General features: G+C 33.7%; 1 long non-coding RNA gene across 1 annotated transcript; it reads right to left on the bottom strand.

Annotated features, from left to right (window-relative positions):
* Window positions 1-850: 850 nt before the first annotated feature.
* Window positions 851-11,397, bottom strand: LOC126758192 (uncharacterized). The gene is made up of 2 exons (XR_007666829.1): window positions 1,950-11,397; window positions 851-1,914 (listed from the first exon to the last, which is right to left on the bottom strand). It is a non-coding gene; the product is annotated as an uncharacterized LOC126758192 (long non-coding RNA).
* Window positions 11,398-19,708: the final 8,311 nt, after the last annotated feature.

Genomic DNA, 19,708 nt, shown 5'->3' with positions numbered 1-19,708 from the left:
TGATGCTATAAATGTTTGGTTTTTTGTATAGAATATTGTGAGCAATATTTTTGGTGCTTTTAATAAGCAGAAAACGCAAAGTAAAAATTATTTATTTTGTGAAAATCTTTATTTATTTTTATTGTATGCTTTGTAAATTATAAAAATTCATAATTATTTTATACTCACCATTCCATTTTCCTACAAATAAATTGAGTCAAATCGATTTTTGTGTTTTAAAATTCATTGTTTATTTCGTTTTGTATTTTAATTATTTTTACTTAATTTAAACCTCAATTGTTTTATAACTTATTAAATTAGTTTGTGTTTGTTTTGGATTTTACTGTTGCATTTTTTTTAATATTCAACACCGTGCTGAAGTATGTTTTTGAACTCACCTTTGAGAGTACTTTGAGCTCATTCTAACTCCATTAACTAGGCCCTGCTCCGGCACTTTTGCTAAACATATACAATAACTTCAACTCCATCAACGGCTTCATGCCTAGACAAATTAGTTTCGGGTTTTATGTTAATTTTACAGCAATTTCTGAAACATTTTTTAGTCGAAATTGTTTTTTAATTGTTACATAGTAATTTTTTTTTTGTTTTTTTGCTGAAACATTTTAATTGTAATTGGTGTAAACTTAGTGTAAATCTTATTTAAAACTTAAATGCGCTAAGTGTAAACTTAAGTACTTTGCTTATGCATACTCGTTTTTTCCTTTTGTTTTTATTAATTTTTTGTAGTTAAATATTTTTATAAGTATTTATTATAAATTATTTTTTAAATTTTTTATGCTCTATATATTTGTTTTGTATTGAAATCGTCTATTTGCTACAGTACATTTAATTTGCGCTACTTTTTCGTTACTTTGTTGTTTTAAATTAATATTTTTTGAATTCTTCTAGCCACTTAATAATTATAGAGTTTGAGTTTTAGTATCTGTTAACATTTGCAAGGACTTTCTGTCCTGTTTACATCAGCTAATTTATATTTATTTAAATTATTTTTATTAATTAGTAATCGTTTCATAGTTTTTGTTTTTGTTATTTTGTTAAGAATAGTTTTAATAATTTCATTTAGGTACTGACTTATGTGTAAAATTTTACTAATAATGCATGGGTGAATTCGTTTTGTGTATAAAATTAGTTAATTTTTTTATTTATTTGTAATTTTATTATTAATTTCCTTGTTTCGTTTGTGTTTCTTAGTAAACAACTGCTACTTGTTTTATATTTACAAATTTTTTTCATTATTTTAGGTTCAACAATTTTTTATTAATACAATTATCTGGCTTAAATGTGCTTTGAATGTTTTGATAATTTTTTATTATTTCCTTTTTCAATGATAATGGGCTTACTTACAAATAACTGCATGGATTTTGCCTAATTTAAATTTAATTTGTGCAATTAACTACCTAAGTTTCAATATTATATTTATTGTTTGTTGTTTTCTCAGTTGAAATACTGTCTTCAATTGGAATGTGGTGTGTTGAGAAGCCAACAAAGTGAAGCACCGTTAGTTATAAAAATTATTTGGAATTCGTAAACATTTTGGTTATTTTTTGATGTAAAATACAATACAATCAAAGGTACAAAATATAATTTTATAAAATAATAAAACATAAATAAATTAAAAAAATATTTTTCATTAAAAGTATTCATCCAGACCTTTCAAAAATATTAATAAATATACTTCTTATTATGGAAAATAATTTAAACTTAAAGAAAACTCCGCATTTAGATTAGACCTAACATTTGTAACAAGGGATGGCTGAAATTTAGGGGGTGTTCTAGCTCGGCAATTTAAAATTTAATTTTTTTTTGATATTTCGATGAAATAATCAAAAATATCTCCCTAAAATATCACGGATTTAGCCAATAAAGTTCATTCTTGAGGGATTATATCCACTTGTGAATTACAAAAAGTTTATTCTTTTGCATATAAAGGCTTTAACAACAAGAACGACATGATAATAAAATTAAATTAAACACTCAAATTTGATCCCAATGCCTGCTGTTTTTATTAAGGATACTTTTATACCATTTATAATTTGATCGGTCTAATGGTCACCACGGCGCCGTTTGCATATCTCCTCCCGTTTACTTCGGAAGAAACGCTAAACAGCACAGGAAAAGTATGGGAACACGAAAGTGGAAGATTTCGAATCTAAATAATTCGAAATTAATCTCCGCAATAAACAATCAGAACCCATCTGACAGCTTCCCCAGAATTGCAAGGAAAATTCTGGAGCACTCAATGCTTAATTTAACAAGAGCCTGTCAAAAATCAATGCCTAAGGCTTCCTACAGCAAATATAAAGCAGCAGTTTACTGGTAGTCAAAAAATATCGCAGAGGAGCCGCATGGATCACATCGTAAACGCACTCTTCCCCTCACACGAAGAAAGAGCTAGTGATCCAGAACAGACTGTAAGACTTCCCCAAATCCTCAGTATACCCTTGAAGAGCTGCAACTAGGCACTGGCAAGCTCAAGACCAACAAATCACATATCTCCTCAAAAAACCTGGCTATAATCGCTGCAGAGCGACCGGCAGTGCTATTGAATCTGTACAACGAAGCCGAAACTCTGGAAAAAGCAACGCGTGTTGCTAATTAGAAGGAGAAAAGAAGATCCCGACTTGCCATCAGTATGCCGTCCACTATGCATGTTTGACAAAGCGGGAAAGCTCTATGAAAGGCTATTCAAACCCAGGCTCGAAGCGGCTATCAACATAGCTGGAGGACTCCCTCCTAGATAACACGGCTTTAGACCCGGCTGATCAACTCTAAAAGCTATAAAATGTGTCATTGACAGTGTAGAAGCTGCACAGCGTAGATGGCATAAATACAAAAGAATAGTGGTGCTGGCGACTTTAGATGTCCGAAACGCCGTCAACAACGCTAGATGGGTGAATGTGATCGACGCCTCAGAGCTGTGGTGTGGAGGTAGGAGTCACGTCAGGAGCAGCACAAGGATACATTCTAGGCTCTGACTTGTTTAACATCAGCTACGACGCTATACTAAAACCACATACCCCTCGAAATAAGTATGTAAACGAGAACGAAAAAAGCAGCAAACTTCCTAGACATAAAACTGGACCACAGAATAACTTGGATTCTGGGTACAAATCCAGCATGCCGTAAGAAATGCAGCAAAAATCACCTCCCAACTTAGCAGACCATTGGCCAACATGGGGGGCCCCAGCCAAAGAAAGTGAAAGCTCCTAATGTCGACGACAAGCGTCCTATTATACGGAGCTGAGATAGTGGCCAGAGTCCACCGCAGCCCTTAAGAGTTGCATTAGTTTACCGACAGTGTCAGGTGACACAATATTAGTTATAAGCGGTAATGTCCCAATTGACTATCTGACATATTTTTCCTTTCATATGCCAGATAGTGGGAGCTAAAGACAACATCCGAAAATAACTAGAGCGCAATAGAACAAATAAAGAAAGATACAATAATAAGAAGATGTGAGAATGATAGTAGCTGCAGATGGACGACCAGACTAATGAAAGACCAAAGGAAAATTCGAAGAGCCGTCATGCGATGCGATGCGACAGAACACAGACATTGTTTGAATGTGTGCGCGGGCAACGAGAACGCGCCGCCATAGAAGACCTTGCTGGCCCAATAAACGCGGACAATTTTATCAGCGTCATGCTGGAGTGTGAAGTAAACGGGGGGATTCGCAAGTTCGCGTAAAATACGCACCACCCTGAAGTAATGGAAATGTGATATCAGGGTGGGTCCAGCGTCCTTTAGATAAGAATACCCCCTTAAAGCTAAATAGTAAATTCGCGTGTCTAAATAACTAGCCTTAGCCGTCCCAAAGATAGATTTTCGAAAACGCTGGTAGTCAAAGAGCTAACTAAAATATACCACCGTTACAAAAAAATTTAAACTCTTGTTTTGCCTCAACTTTCAGTGACAGACATAAATAAGGAAGTTAAGGTGTTGGTATATACATAAATATGTATAACTTGTGAAAAATAAAAGAAAGTGCTTAAACAAAATATTGATAGATAACGGTTGCGAATAGGATTTCTCGAAACCTGGAACCTTATTATCTAAATTAAGTTCGTAGCTTTTAAAATATATATTTTATGAACTTATTCATCATATCTTATCTAAATAATAATCACTAAAAATAAACTATTAAAAATATTACCAATTTTTTAAAAATAAGAAGTCAATAAGTTCCAAAAAATCTCTTATTAAAATTAACTATGCCCCTCAGTATTTAACTAAACATTTAACTAATCATGCTTTAACGATTCTCATTTCACAAAATCTCTTCTAAAAAATCAAGTTTTCCCAAAAATACTATAAGCTCCAGCAAAACTTTTTCTAGTTTTATCTAAAGTTAAAATTTATATAAATATACATACAAATATTGGTTATACATATTGGTTAATTGGATGAAGTGTTGAATCTTTTTGCTTATTATTTAAACGCTTTCATCTATGGCAGTGTAATATTTACTAATTATAATTATTTATTTATTTTTAAGTTCCCAATTATTTCTATTATTTCCATTAATTTGGGCTTCACTTCATTGACTTAACGACACTCACAGTCTCTTTAAACGGTTTTTTACGAAGAGAAATATTTTCTCGTTTTGCTAAAGTTGTTTCTGCACTATCTTAAGTTTATTATTAAAAGATTGCATAAGATATAAGAAATATTTTTGTGGGCAAAAAATAGTAAGACTTTTTTTAAATTTCACTCGAAAACTTATTCATCAAAATATTTTTCTTTTAATAGTAATAAATGGAGTAACAATGTTATTAGTGCAGTCGATAATAGATTTTTATTTTGTTAACAATTTTCTAAAAAAAAATTCTAATAAGATATACATCTTAAGATCCGAATAAACTCAACCAATCTTAAAATTGCATTTTAATGCAAAATAAAATAATTTAAAATCAAAAGAAAAGTGGATTTAAATCTTGAGTGCCAAATCGAACAAACAACTGGTATAAATTCAGTTGATTGGTATAATCCAAAGGAAATCGAATTTCAAAGTTAAAACAACTTAAATGAGTTCCTTTTAGTAGGTGATTTCACACGGAGAGTGCAAAGCTCAAACAAAAGAAGTGAAGTGGCGAATCGAAAACGCCTATTCTAGCCTTCTCTCTTGCATTTTATGCGACTTTGCTCATCCGTATTTCTTACACAAACTGTTAGTAAAATTATTACAATAGAAAGTGATGCAGAAAGCATGTTATTTGAAGAAAGAGGAAATTTGGAAATTAAAAAAAAATTGTTTTAGTAACTAAAAAATATTTTCAAAAATTATAAATCAGTTGAGTATCACTTTTTCAGCTATTTACTATATAAAAAACGTATCGGCAAATATTATCTAAAATAGTTTTTTCAGCTTCTCAAATGTGCTGACCGGGTTCCAGAAGTTAATAGTTCTTATAATTTCATTTTTACTGTCTGACTATTTTTGGATGATACTCTTCTCCAGCACTACTTTTTGTTGTTGCAGGTGAATGAATGTTGCGTTATACTTTTCTTTAATTCTACCATGTTTGCTACATACAAAAATGGTTATTTACAAAAATGACAGTCTCCTTTGCTGTCTAATTAAAAAAGTGAAAAATGTTGTGCAAATGCTGTTTTTGTTTTTGGCATTTATAAAGTTAATGTAAATATTTTTAAAAAATATCAAAATTGCAAATTCTTTCAAAACTTCCCTTATCTTACATATAAGTGTTTCAATGAAAAATCTTTACTACTTTTGGAATGTTACTACTTTTTACTAAACCTCTTAATCCGCACCCATCAAAATGTTTTAACAATTTTTTGCTAAGACTGTTTTTTTACAAGTTTAAGAGCTGAAACGTAAGATTGCTTATAATATATGTTGTTGTTATTTATAAGTAAGTGTGTATACTGTTAACACTATTCCACAAATGAGATGCCTACAATAGCAATTAGTTTGAAATATTTCATTATCTACATAGTACAAGTTAACGGTAATGTGTAAGAAATTCATCATTCCAACATTCACTTATTTCACAATTAATTTTAGTCTAATTTTAATGAAATAAAGGATGTATGTCTGTGAATGTGTTCATTGTAAAACAGTTTACTGTAAAAAACATGGCACATATCATGTTACTAAAATTAGACACTTTTCAAGAACTCAATAGACTTAACAGAATTCTGTTAACTGATTTTTGAATTTTAAAATGATGTAGAGAAGATCTGCATAAACTAAAATAGGTCCATAGATGCCCAAAAATCTATTTATCACCAAAAACTACTATCTTCTGCATTCATCGATCAAAACCCATTAGAAAAAAGTCGCTTTCTATAAAAGGTGTGATAAAAATATTAATCTTAAGATCAGTGCAAAAACAGTACCTTTACCCAAAGCCAATAACTATTAATGAATGGGCTAGAGCTTCTCATCATACCATAACTACTCAGATAACATATACAAATTTTCACAAATTCAGTTTCAAGAACGTGGGTAGTCAGAGTCTGTATTCGGTTTAGGAGCTGTGAAAGTTGGCTGTTATTTTCTTCCGTGTTTTGGCAATGGATCAATTAAAACTTAGGCGAAGTAAAAGTTTGGTGGGACCTAAAGGGGTACTAACGCCAATTGTTGGCTCTAAACGGCAGTTGTCAGACCGATTATGACATACGATATATTGGTCTGGTGGCGAATACTGAAAATGAAAGATGCATTAAGCACATTTATAGTATACAAAGAGCAGCAAGTATACATAAGTATGAGTGCAGCTCTTAGAACAACGCATCCCACAGACTTGCTTTATTGTCAATTTGCAGTGAAGTCGCCACTTAGCCTGCGGAAATCTTCCCTATTAATCTCACCTGTAATAAGGGACATTCTAATTTGCTTTGAAAGTTTCCAGTCTACCCAATACTAAGCATTCTTCGTAGTCCTTTAGAAATAAATCTAAATTCGGCTCTTTATATTGCCATCCCTTCCAAAGAGGAGTAGGTTAGGGGTGACGTTGACAAAGACACAGAGATAAGTATCAATACGTTCACGTCCAAATCAAATGAATTAAACATCAGAATCACCTCCCGAATACCAGATTCTATAGTGTCTTCCAAGCAGAGTTCACTGCAATTAAGGAAAGCCTTCTTGATCTGATAAGGCGGGTGCTTATGACAAGGTATATATGAGACTAATATCATGTTTCATGATAAACCTGCAATATATTTTCAGGACACAGTGATATTTCAACAATCCCACACTTCTTCAACAAGCAGAAAAATTAGGTATGGGCCGCACATCTACACAGATTGACACAAGAATTCTTGTATTAGTGATAATAAATCATTGTCTAATTAGAAGGCACTCCAGCGGACTGGAGATACCATACAATGGTTATTGTAAAAGAATGCAAGGCTTTGTATAGGAAATAACATCCAAGTAGACAGATAAGCAGCAATCAAGGCAGAAATCTCGTAACGCATATCGGCCAGAAGTGTCTTGAGAAGCAGGGCGGTAGTGGTAAGTGTTGCCAAAACCTAGCATCATCACTTCCAATGGGTGCCAGGCCACAAAGGAATCGAGGGCAATAAAACAGTAGACGAGATTGCCAAGAATGGTGTATGGCTAACATCCGAAAACATGATCAACATTGGGAAGCACATGTAATGTCTATACGACGAGTTATCTGGATGCAAAACTGCAAAAGTCAATGTGACAAACGGTAGAGTATGCAAAAATCCTATTGACACTCGATAGAAGAGATTGTAGGAACATGTAGTCCCAACTAGTCACTGTCTGGTGGCGCCACATGTCCGCAAGATGTGGCTGACAGAACGAGAAGATCGTAGGAGACGTCTAGAGCAGGGCACCAGGGAAACAATAGAGCATCTCTTGTAAATGCATCCTAAAGAATGACCACTCCTCTTAGCAACTGAACTCCATCTGGTATCGCAAAGGATCAAACTGGTATATATGTATGTGGCTTATTGGCCTACCAGATTAACCTAACCCAACCTTTATATAAGAAAAGAGTCGCATCAATCGGCTGTGGTTATCATGATGATGCCTTGGAAGTTGCACAAATTCAGATTTTCGAATTGATCAACGTTAGCAAGACCACAGAATTCTTTAATGACATGCTTGTGTGAGAGAACGTCGCTATAGTTACACAATGGGTCTTTTGAAAGCCCAGATGCGTCGTCAGAGATTTACTGTACCTACCTAACCCAACTTAATCAGAAATAGTCTTCAGTCAACAATGAAGGTTTTGAAGGAATTGTCCATGTATAGTATGTATACATATGTACATACGTATATAACTACTCTTCTTTTGTACTAATATATACCGGGCCTTACTCTGTAGCTTAATTTAACCTAACTTTTGTACCACTGGACTTACTTTATTCATTCATTAAAAATATTAATATAATTAGCTCGAGCTTCATTTTTCTTTTTTGAAAAATAAAGCGATTGTGTTTTTATTTATTCTATTCTATTATGTAGCTATATATTTCATACTTTTCCCAATGTTATGTGGATATATGTATATTTGAAATAGTATAAGAACTTCATGTACTATGCCACTTGCTTGTTCGATTCGGCAAAAGTTGGAAGATAGCTTTTAAGATAATTTCAGGCTTTTTAAACACAAAAAGGTATACATCGAATTGTTTTGAATTTACTTGAAACACTTTGTGCCATGATTTTCATAGCAGACTGTAAGCAAATATTTCGGAAATCGCGAATTTGGAAAATCGTTCAGTGTTGATGCGAAGTGAAATTTGTAATTTAATCAATATGCATATGTTATTAAATTCTATAGCTTAATTGCCAACAATAATGATATTTGCCCCCTCAAAACACACACACATACACAGGTATAAGTACAATAGGCGTTGGTTCTGTGCAGCACAATGTGAAATGTGGTTATAACTTATGCGCACAACATATACATTGTATATATAAGTATATGTACTAAAATTATATGAATTTATATATACATACATACATATACATATACTTAAATGTATGTTATGTGTACGTGTATATATTTGTTTATTTGCTTATTACCTAGACTTATGATTAGTTGAGATATTTTGCAATTATTATTAGTAGGTATGTATGTAGGTATATAACGTTAACTATGTTCCGTCAATGAGTGTCTATGTACAGATGTAAATGCTGTGATTATGAATTCATTGTAATGAATGTTGCGTGCGATATTTGCGCATGTGTTAGTGATGCACAAACCCAACAACAAGTTTTGTGTGTGTTTGTTTTTATTTTTGTAATTTTCTCGATTGATTTCTTGTCTTATAATTAGAAATTTTAGAACTATTTGCTTTAGCTTTGCAATTCTTTGTGACAAAGAAAGGGTTTATACAGGGTGTGGTTTTTTGGACTCTTTACTTTCCAAAAGTATCTATGCATATTTTTTTTGTTGATAATTTTAAGAATATACAATGTGTATCTTTGTATCTACAATTAGTGCGAAATATGCAATATTTAAGTGATTAGGTTGTTTTTCGAAATCATATTTTAAAAACAAACAATCGTTTAAATAAGCAAAATTTAAGGAAAATTTAATTTTGAAGCATTTTTGTGGAGCAAAAAAGTTAAAGGTTCAAATAATGTCATAATTAATGGCCTGCTGAGGCTATGGTCTATTTACCGCAATTTATGATTAGGGCGCGGCATGTATTCTGTAGTCATTCAGCTGTCATTCGCACACTGCTTCGCAGGATATTCGCGCTAATGAGCTTCATTAGAATGCGGCTCACGCTTTTAGCACGCTTCTATGATAATGAGTTGCATTGTGCGTTAAGTTTTGAGAGCCTAATCAGTAATCAGAAAATATTATAATATTTGTGACGCAGAAAAGTACGAATTAGACAAACCTATTCGCTTGAATATAAAAATGTATGAAATGTTAATTATAATTGGAATCACTAATTATATAGAAAATAAATCTAAGTCATCTGTGTGCTTTTACCTAAATGGGGTGATTTAAAACTCATTGTTTTTCCAACGATGAAAAGAAAATTAATTACAACACCTCCACGGAGTTCACAGCAAAAATATGAGAGTAGAGACTTACTGACCTTATTACATATTTCTTTCAAATAATTCTTTAAAAACCTCGGCGAAAATATTCAAAAGAAAATGAAAACATCACTAAAATAACTGTTCAGCTCCCATGGATTACAGGATGCAGCAGTAGCAATATATGTATATAATTCTCAAAAGATTCATATATCTACAATTTTATGAAAATTCAACAGTTTTTATTTCACTCAAGCCTCTTTTGCAATCGTTTGAAAAATTTGTTCCATCAGTTTCCATTAATATTTACATTTTTTGGTTAGAATACTTGCTTCAAATTATTACAAACTTAATTACTACTTCAGTAGTTTCTTGAATATCTGCTGAAAATGAGAGAACCGCTCAAATGTTCGTACTTATCAGAAGTGAAACAACTTCACACTCAATGGAAGAAAAATACTTATAGTGCATATAGTTATCGATACTTTTTGGTGAGTGTTATCCAAAAATCGATACTTTTATAGATTGAGTAGTGATCACAATTATCAGTAAGTACATTTGTTTGACATATGACTTGAGTTTTTATTTCTTCGCACAAATAAAGCTTCTCAAATTTTGAGGCATCTTAGCATGATGGATGGAAATCGCTTATTGAGTGCCAATCATTATTCGAAATTTATACAAAATTATAAGACTACCTGAACTCACAAAGCAATCAAGAATACAATACAACTGAAAATGCTCCCTAGTAGATCACATCCACAATTATTGGTATAAAATGCATCGTAAATTACTTGAACCAATAAACCATACACCCCCAAATTCAAACACTCTATCACTCTACCACCATGCTTAACTCAAGGAATAGCCTACTTTAGTCGTAAAAATTATAACACCAGGAACACTGTAAACTACAGATCAATTATTTGTTTAGCAACTCCCTAGAAAATCCTAGAAAAGATCAATATTATTAGAGAAATAACCACCTTTTATATACAAGAAATTACTCATTCGTAAACAGTAAAGCTGTAGAAAACAAAGTCAATGCTAATGGAAAAAAAGAAACCTCCCTACGTGTTACATAAAGAACGAAAAGCCATTTGAAAAAAGCACCAACTAGTTGGCACATCCATGTATTTAAAGTCTAGAAAATACCGCCAAAACTCAGAGACATTTTAAAAACCAAAATTTCACACTGCAAAATAGGAATTTCTATACGATCATCAAGAACAGATAAAACAACAGCAATTATATACATATATGAAAACATGAATATTCCAAGAAGACGCGTTCAGGGTATTATGATTCTGTATAGTTTTTCAAATTATCTACCTCAAGACATACTTCTTCAAACAAAACACAACAGTGGTACATAAAACAATGATATACATAAGCTATAAACTATGAAGATTATCATAAACCTGTGGAAACATAATTAAATCCATCGCAAACATCGGCACATCAATCAATCAATTACAATGAGAAATAAGGAATTTTATAAGAGCTGTACAAGATAACGTGACGGTGACGAGAACTTATTGTAAATACATTAAAAACAATCAAACCATCATATCAGACAAATGTAGTATTTGCAACATGCACACATAAACCTCAGACCATATAACATAAGAATGCCCAATACTTCCGGTAACAGCGTACAGACACTGTGCTTAAAATATACATAAAGAAATAGCATATAACGCAAAGCAACCCAACACAAACACTTCATACTACCGATATACATACACCACAAAAAATATTTTAAAACTGCTTTTAAATCATATAACAAGTGATCAAAGTAGAGGAACTTTTCTCAATAGCCTTTTTTGACAGATCACGCGTGATTTGTGCCAAGCTGTCCTGTTATGTTTGTTCAGTATTGAGTGGCTTTCATCAACGTTTACAAATCGTTCAACTTTGTTACGAAAATTCACTTATGGTCAACATAATTGGCCTACTGAGCGTACTATTCGCAACGCCATCACCTACAGGTATACTGAGACGTAGATTTCATTAGTAGTGAAGAAAATATAGCAACCGTAGCTGAGAGTGTACGCGAAGATCGTGGAGAGTCAATTTGGCGCCGTTTTCACCAACTCGGACTGACGTATGGAATGACTTGACTCTTGAAAAGTTTGAAGGAGCAAAATAAGCAAGTTTGTTACATTTGGGACTAAGAGGAACTTGAAGAGAATCAAGAGCTGCCATTTCGTCCAGGTGATATCATGGATGCACATTTTTTCAAAAATGATGCCAGTGAGAACATAACCGACCGTTATCGGGTCATGAAAACTGACTATTTTATGTCTAAAATTGAAGCTCGCAATCTCGGCGCTATTTGATTTCAACAAGACGGCGCCACTTAACACAGATCACAACAATCAATAGATTTATTGAGAGAACACTTCGGTGAGCAGATAATTTCACGTTTTGGGCCGGTTGATTGGCTACCAAGATCACACCATTAGACTTTTTCCAGTGAGGATATGTAAAATCTAAAGTCTATGCGGTCAATCCCGCTTCGATTCAGGCCTTGGAGCAAAACGCCAGTTACCGGTCGAAATGATCGAACGAGTCGTCGAAAATTGCACTCAACGGATCGACCAACTGAGACGTAGCCGGGGGCAACATTTAAAAGGGATAATATTTAAATAATAAAGGAAAAAGAATTTTCTTTCGAATCATAAAGAATATTCCTTATTAAATTTGAAGTTTGTGTATTTTTTCTTAAAAAAAGTAGGGAACCTCGTTATGGATCACCCTTTACAAAGACAGAAAAATTGCATGTAATAGACCAAATACACCACTCTCTCGTGTGGGAATAATAAACAAAAATTGTAGTTATAGATAAAGGGTTTGATAACGTAGGACTTCCTATAAATTTCTGGTAACTAAAGGTCTCATTGGAGCAAAGAACGAAAACAAAGACAACTTGTAAATTTATTTTAACTTGTATATAGCGTAATAGAAAATGCAAGTCGTCTGGACCAAACCAAAAAATTTCAGAAAACGAGGAGTATCACGGGATATCGAGGATGAATTATTAAAAATTTTTGATGGATGCTTACTATTATCATCTGTCTCGATCGATAAAAGTTAATAAATTTTCTAACGTCCAAAAACTATAATTTCATCAATTAGTTTTTTTAATTTAGTTAAGCAAGTACAAACTTATATGCAATATGGCTTGAATGAAGAGCACAATAAACAGTAAAAATATGACGAAGACATAGGACAATACACATTGCTTGACTAAAAGGTTCACTGACCTTGGTATCACATAAAGTTGTACCACATTTGCTCCTTTCACTTTTGTGTAGGAAATACCAATATTATATATTTATACGTATGTTTGTTTATTTCAAAGCTTCCCTGACAGTTGCAACACTTCCTACTCAAACAAATACAAAATCCTAAGTAATACACAAACATAGATTACTCAGGAAGAGACAAAAAATTGAGAACTTCTGTAAGGTGCCAATGATATTGTGCTACTCTCGGCTTTATCGCAATTTCGTTTGCATATATACGAATAAAAGTGAATGTATTGGGTGCTAACGGCAATTTCATATTATTTATTTGAATATATAATATATTTATAATACAGGCACATATGTATATACATATAGAGAACAGTTAAATGAGCAGAAAACCAGCCGAAGCGCCATAATAAGGAAGACCACGATGTAGCACAAGAAGCTCAGAAAGAAGTGTGAAAGTGTGCGAAAAAGCTGTGGCAGCTTTGCGAGCAAAACCATAGCGTGTCAGTGGACTCATAAAATAAACGAGCGTAACTTTACGATATTTTTATATTAACCCCACTTAGCTGGCGATGCCCTGCATTGCCATTTATTCGGCCACTATTCGGTATGATTTTTTTCGCTTTAGCAGGAAGGTATGCACGTGTGTTTGAGTATGTTTAGGCTCTTGAGTGTTTGTGTTAATAACCGAAAAATATTTTGTCTGTGGCCAATAAAGCGCGTTAATGGGCATTTTGTGCGTGTAAACCTATCTACTTGTATATCTATATATAGTATAGTACAAGCAATTGCAAAGGATGTATATAGTAAAAATCGGGGTGATTTTTGAAAGAGACTACTCCCATAGTAACTATTTTGGGAGTATTTAAGAAAATACCTTTGAATTGTTAGGAAATATATATCTTTTCATTCTTCGAGAAATAATTATTATAGTAATCGATGATTAAATATAAAAAATAGCTTTATGCATTGCTGTTTTTTTGTCCGATAAGAGGCGGAAGGTATAGTGGCGCCTATACTATAAAGGAAACAAAATGAACTTTAGAAATTCCTAGAACTGTCAAAGGTGAAGTAGTAGTACATATATGTACAACAGTTTCTAGTGATCTTTCAGTATGAAGTTCGAGTTCGGAATACATTAATCAACGAGTGGCATTACTCATCAATATAGGATTAAAAGTTCTTCGACTAGTTTCAAAGAAAGCTTTAACGAAACAAAATGTGTATGTCTTGCATTTCTACAGATATTGATAAGTTTACTACCGGGTACACGTTCTCTCAAAAAAGTGTAATGAAGTGCTCTCGTATGCATTCCACTTCCTCGCCTTTGTTGTGGGGCAATTATGCTTTTGCGGTTGTGGAGCTCTTTGTGTTGTTTATACTCATTGATATTGTAGAAATATTGCTGTTATGTTTGGTTGCGGTTATTCTTGCGGTTATTTTTCACTCAAGTTTCCATTTTCTTAAGGGCCTTTGAAACATTGACTCCGGTGTGTCTACTTACATATTTGCGCATAAGAATTATTTATAGAACAGTGTGCTAACCCAACAGGTAAGCTATAGTGGGGTGGAATATACTTTAAAGCGGACAAAGTTCAGAGTCCTTCATGGAGTTTGAAACAAAGTTAAATATTCTGTGTGTTTAACCTTGTTCCTGATTGGAAACAGTTAAGCTAAATCGAATATAAACTCTTATGTGTTATAAAGCAAATCTCTCTCTATCTCTCTCTTACTTTTTCTGTGTGGTATTTGTTTGTCAGGGTCAATTGAGGGATTGAGACTGCAATAAACAGACTTTAAGGAAAAAATTATATTTTGAAAGTGCATCATTGAATGAATTTCAGTTGTTAAATATATTATCCTATTTGTTTAATGAAATATATACGACTTATACGAAAATCTCTCCACATATTTACACGTATATTGTAGTTATTATTTTAAAAATACATACAATAATATTAGAGTGAATTTCGAAAAGGCTCTGCTTAGTATAAAAAAGAAACTCATATGGAATAATTTTTCCTACAAGCCATACTTTTGCCTTTTCCTGAGCAACTTTGCATTTTTGTGGTCAACCCTTTTCACACAAGTAATTCTGCATGTATAGAAACATTTTGTATGCAAAAGGTTGCCGGAAGTTTGTAATTTTCTACCTTAGTTGCGCCATTTTTTTAACTTTTTGGCAAACAAATTTGCTTTTCGATCTTATCCTCATTGACTGCATAAATATTAATGTATGAGTATATTTGTTCGGATATTATAATAATTTAAAAAGGTGCAAAATATTGTTACTGAGCTTTAATTGGCCAATTGAAAGGTAATTTTATGGAATTGATGTGAAAATATTTTTTTTTTTCCGCTTTTTATTCCTGTTTTAGGCTGCTTCACTCATACCAAACAGTTTTAAATTAAAGAACATTAAGCTTACAACTGAAAGTCAATATTCGCAAATATATATATGTTTATGTATCAAAGAAACAAATAGAGTAAAAGTAAGCAAACGAAAAATCAATTAATCGAAGTCTAATGAAAATGTTACTCATACGCCCGGACAGAAAATACAGGCAAGCAAAGGATGTTGTCGCAGATGTATAGTAGATACATGTTTATAGGTATGTACATATATGCTGATGTGTTTTGTATACAAGTTGAAAATTTAATGCTAAAAGATTTTTCGTATATGTACACATTACAACAAACAAACAGACAACAAACACAGGCAATGTCCTCTCATATGCACTTCCACACACATAAATATTTATCTTTCATTTATTTGTGTATTTTTTTCCAACAAAGCACTGTCTCTAAATTTGGCTTAACTTTTGCTTTGTTATTCACCAACAGTTACACACAGTTACGCAACATGTAGCGGCAGCAGGTGTTGTTGCAGTGCTGCTTTATTATTGTTATTATTTGTTTTTGCTGACTGCTGGTGACCATTGCTTTTAACAGTTTTCTAAGAGTATATCGTTGTAGCACCGTTTTTTGTGCCTGCGTTTGTTTTCCAAAAAGATATTTGTTGTTTTTGTTTACGCAACAATTTCTCAAGTGCTCCACATAATGGCAATGAATGTTGGAGTAGAAGAGAGCGTGCGTAACAAAGTTTACTAAGGGAAACTGTTACCGTTACATTTGTAATACACACACTTTTGTCGAAACATTGTTTATGTACATAAATTAGAGGGGCAGCCAAATACATGTATGTATGTATATGCATGTACACATATGAATCATAGTATTATGAGGATGAAAAGGAGGAGTCCGTATGGTTATTTCCTTGCAAACAGTAGGTATTTGTCTACATTTTATATGTACATATGTATGTGTACTTTCCTTTTAACGTTAGCTGCGTTGGTCAATGGTTCTGAGCTGAAACTGCCACAGCTACTTGCAACACTCATACTTGTGCAAACAAAAGCGCAAAATAATCGAAAGACTTCAGATTATTGTTACATAAGTACAAGGTACTTATACAAGGTAATATTAGATATCTAATATTAACAAAAGAGCTTACTTAGAAATGGCGCACATACATATGTATTGTCAATACGAGGTTCGTTTGATAAGTCAAATTTTGACAACTTTTTTTTCCACTGTAGGAGTACGGACAATATCAACTATTAGTAGAGATTTTTTAGGCTTCATCTACGGAGAAGGTCAATCGGTCTCCGAAAACATTCAATATTCAAAATTACTGTGTAGAATATAAAATATGATTAATTGTTTCGAAAATATCTGTCAGTGTATTGAGAAAATTTCAGAGCCGTATGTGCGACAGCTATGAAAAAGCAACTTCCAAATTAATTTTACGAAATTTGAGGAAAATGGGAGTCGCTCATGGCGATCATGATCGAAACAAAGATACTTAACAAATAGAAAATTTCGATATCAATTATATCAAATATGAAAAAGCCAACAACCGATTGCAGAAAAATGTTGTCATTTAAAAACTTGTTATATCCAACTACACTGTTATCCATAAGCATAAGTCCGCTTAGAAAAAAACTATCATAGACGAAATTGACTTTAGCGACAAAAATAGCTTCGAAAACTACCGTGTTATTCTTAGTTTTTTTGAGTCTTCTGCTTGTTGTTTTTCACTTAATATCCGTATTTTTATCCAAATATTGGATTAACTATTTTCCTTCGTCTAAAAGTAGACTCTCTCCAAGTGTGTGTAAGTACACATATTCAATATTTAACTTCGCCATCGAAAATCCCACTTATACGCTTCATTTTTATCGCTTCTTACAAGTTGTTACCAGCGTCATAAATACGTGATTTACGACATACATATGAATCTGGTTGAAAATACTTGTATGCTTTTATGAGCACATATTGACGCCTTTTGACATTTTATTACATCAATTCGTGTTAATTTGAAGTTTCTTGGCCTTATGTTAAGCGGTCAATAAATCATAGTTTATGCAAAAATTTCTGCATATTTTTGACGAGTGAAATTTAAATGGTTTGGTTATGCCTCGAAACAAAAAAAAAATTAATAATAATAAAAGTGAATAAATTTTGCCCATGTATTGGTATAGACCGGGACCGAGAAGTAACGAGGAAGTTCGACTCTATTCGAAGGATCCCACTTGATCATTTATTATCTGGAGAAAATAAGAATTGGCTTTCTAACAGCGATTGTCGCTAAAGTCCCTAAAGTACTAGAATATTATAAGCTTCTTAAACTATCCTACAAAATAACGGGTGATCAAAGTAAAGGTACTTTTTTAGTAGCCTTTTTTGACAGATCACGCGTGAGTAGTGTCAAGCTGTCATGTTATTTTTGTTCAGTATGATATTGCACTTTATCATGGAATGACGTACGTCACGTTCACGTTCTGTGAAGAATGTGTTTCGCTTAAATTATGATCATCATAATCGGCTTACTGAGCGTATTATTCACAACACCGTACCTCACATTGAGACGCAGCATTCGTTACTGGATAATATTCGACCGAATAGATCACGTTCAGTACGCAGTGAAGAAAATATAGGAGTCGTAGCTGAGAGTGTACACAGAGACCGTGGAGAGTCGATTTGGTGCCGTTCGCGGCAACTCGGACTGACGTGTGGAACGATTTGGCGCATTTTACGTCGAGATTTTAAATTGAAAGCGTACAAAATACAGTTTGTGCAAGAACTGAAGTTACTACACCTTCTCAACCAATATTGCTTCGCCCTATGGGTTCTTGAACAGTTCCAAAAAAAATTCGACGTTTTCCAACCAAATCTTGTTCAGCGATGAAATGACTCAAAATGTAGCTAAACAAGCAAAATCTTCACATTCAAGACTAAGAGCATCCTGAGGAGATTTAAGAGATGTCATTTCATAAAAAAAAACAATGGTTTGGTATGGTTTGTGGACCGGTGGAATAATCGGTCCATATTTCTTCAAAAATTATGCCGGTGAGAACATAATCGACAATGGCGACCGTTATCGCGCCATGATAACAGTTAGACTTTTTCCTGTAGGGATATGTAAAGTCTAAAGTCTATGTGGATAATCCCGCTTCGATTCAAGCTTTGGAAATATTAGATTGTCAAATATCTCCCCTTCCGGCTTTTTGTTTTTTGAATTTCGCGTCTATGTATAAAGCGTTACAGAGCTCGTATCTGGCAATACTATACATCTTTGGAAAGGCATGATTAGTTTGGATATTGCGTCCAACAGTTATAGACGTGTAAACATCCGTGAGATTAATGGTGTTTTGGGGGATGGTACTCTAACACTTCGAACTGCGGAGGAATGGTTTCAACGATTCAGAGCGGGTGAAAACGACACCATGGATAAGCCAGCCGACGGAAGATCTGTGACGACGAATACCGATCAAATCGTGGAAAAAATCGGGTTAGACCAGCATGTGGCATCTTGTGACATCGCCCAGAAGATGGGAGTTAGTCATCAAACCATTTTAAACCATAAGCAGAAGGCTGGATACACAAAAAAGCTTGATGTTTGGGTGCCGCATGATTTGACGCAAAAAAACCTTCTGGACCGAATCAACGCCTGCGATATGCTGCTGAAACAGAACGAACCCGACCCATTTTTGAAGCGTATGGTGACTGGCGATGATAAAAGGATCACATACGACAATATCAAGCGAAAACGGTCGTGGTTCGAATCGTTCCAAACAGTGGCCAAGCCGTGATTGACAGCCAGGAAGGTTTTGCTGTGTGTTTGGTGGGATTGGAAGGGAATCATGCACTATGAGCTGCTCCCGTATGGCTAGAAGCTCAATTCTACCATCTACTGCGAACAACTGGAGCGTTTGTAGCAGGCGATCGACTAGAAGCTTCCAGAATTGGCTAACAGGAAGGGAGTAGTGATCCACCAGGATAACGCCAGACCACACACTTCATTGATGACTCGTCAGAAGCTACGGGAGCTCTGATGGGAGGTTTTATCGCATCCGCCATATAGCCCGGATATAGCGC

The sequence above is a fragment of the Bactrocera neohumeralis genome, chromosome 5 (assembly GCF_024586455.1).
Source record: "Bactrocera neohumeralis isolate Rockhampton chromosome 5, APGP_CSIRO_Bneo_wtdbg2-racon-allhic-juicebox.fasta_v2, whole genome shotgun sequence".
NCBI classification, from domain to species: domain Eukaryota; kingdom Metazoa; phylum Arthropoda; class Insecta; order Diptera; family Tephritidae; genus Bactrocera; species Bactrocera neohumeralis.
Note: the sequence above shows the minus strand (reverse complement) of the source record. Positions and strands in the feature narration are given on the sequence as shown.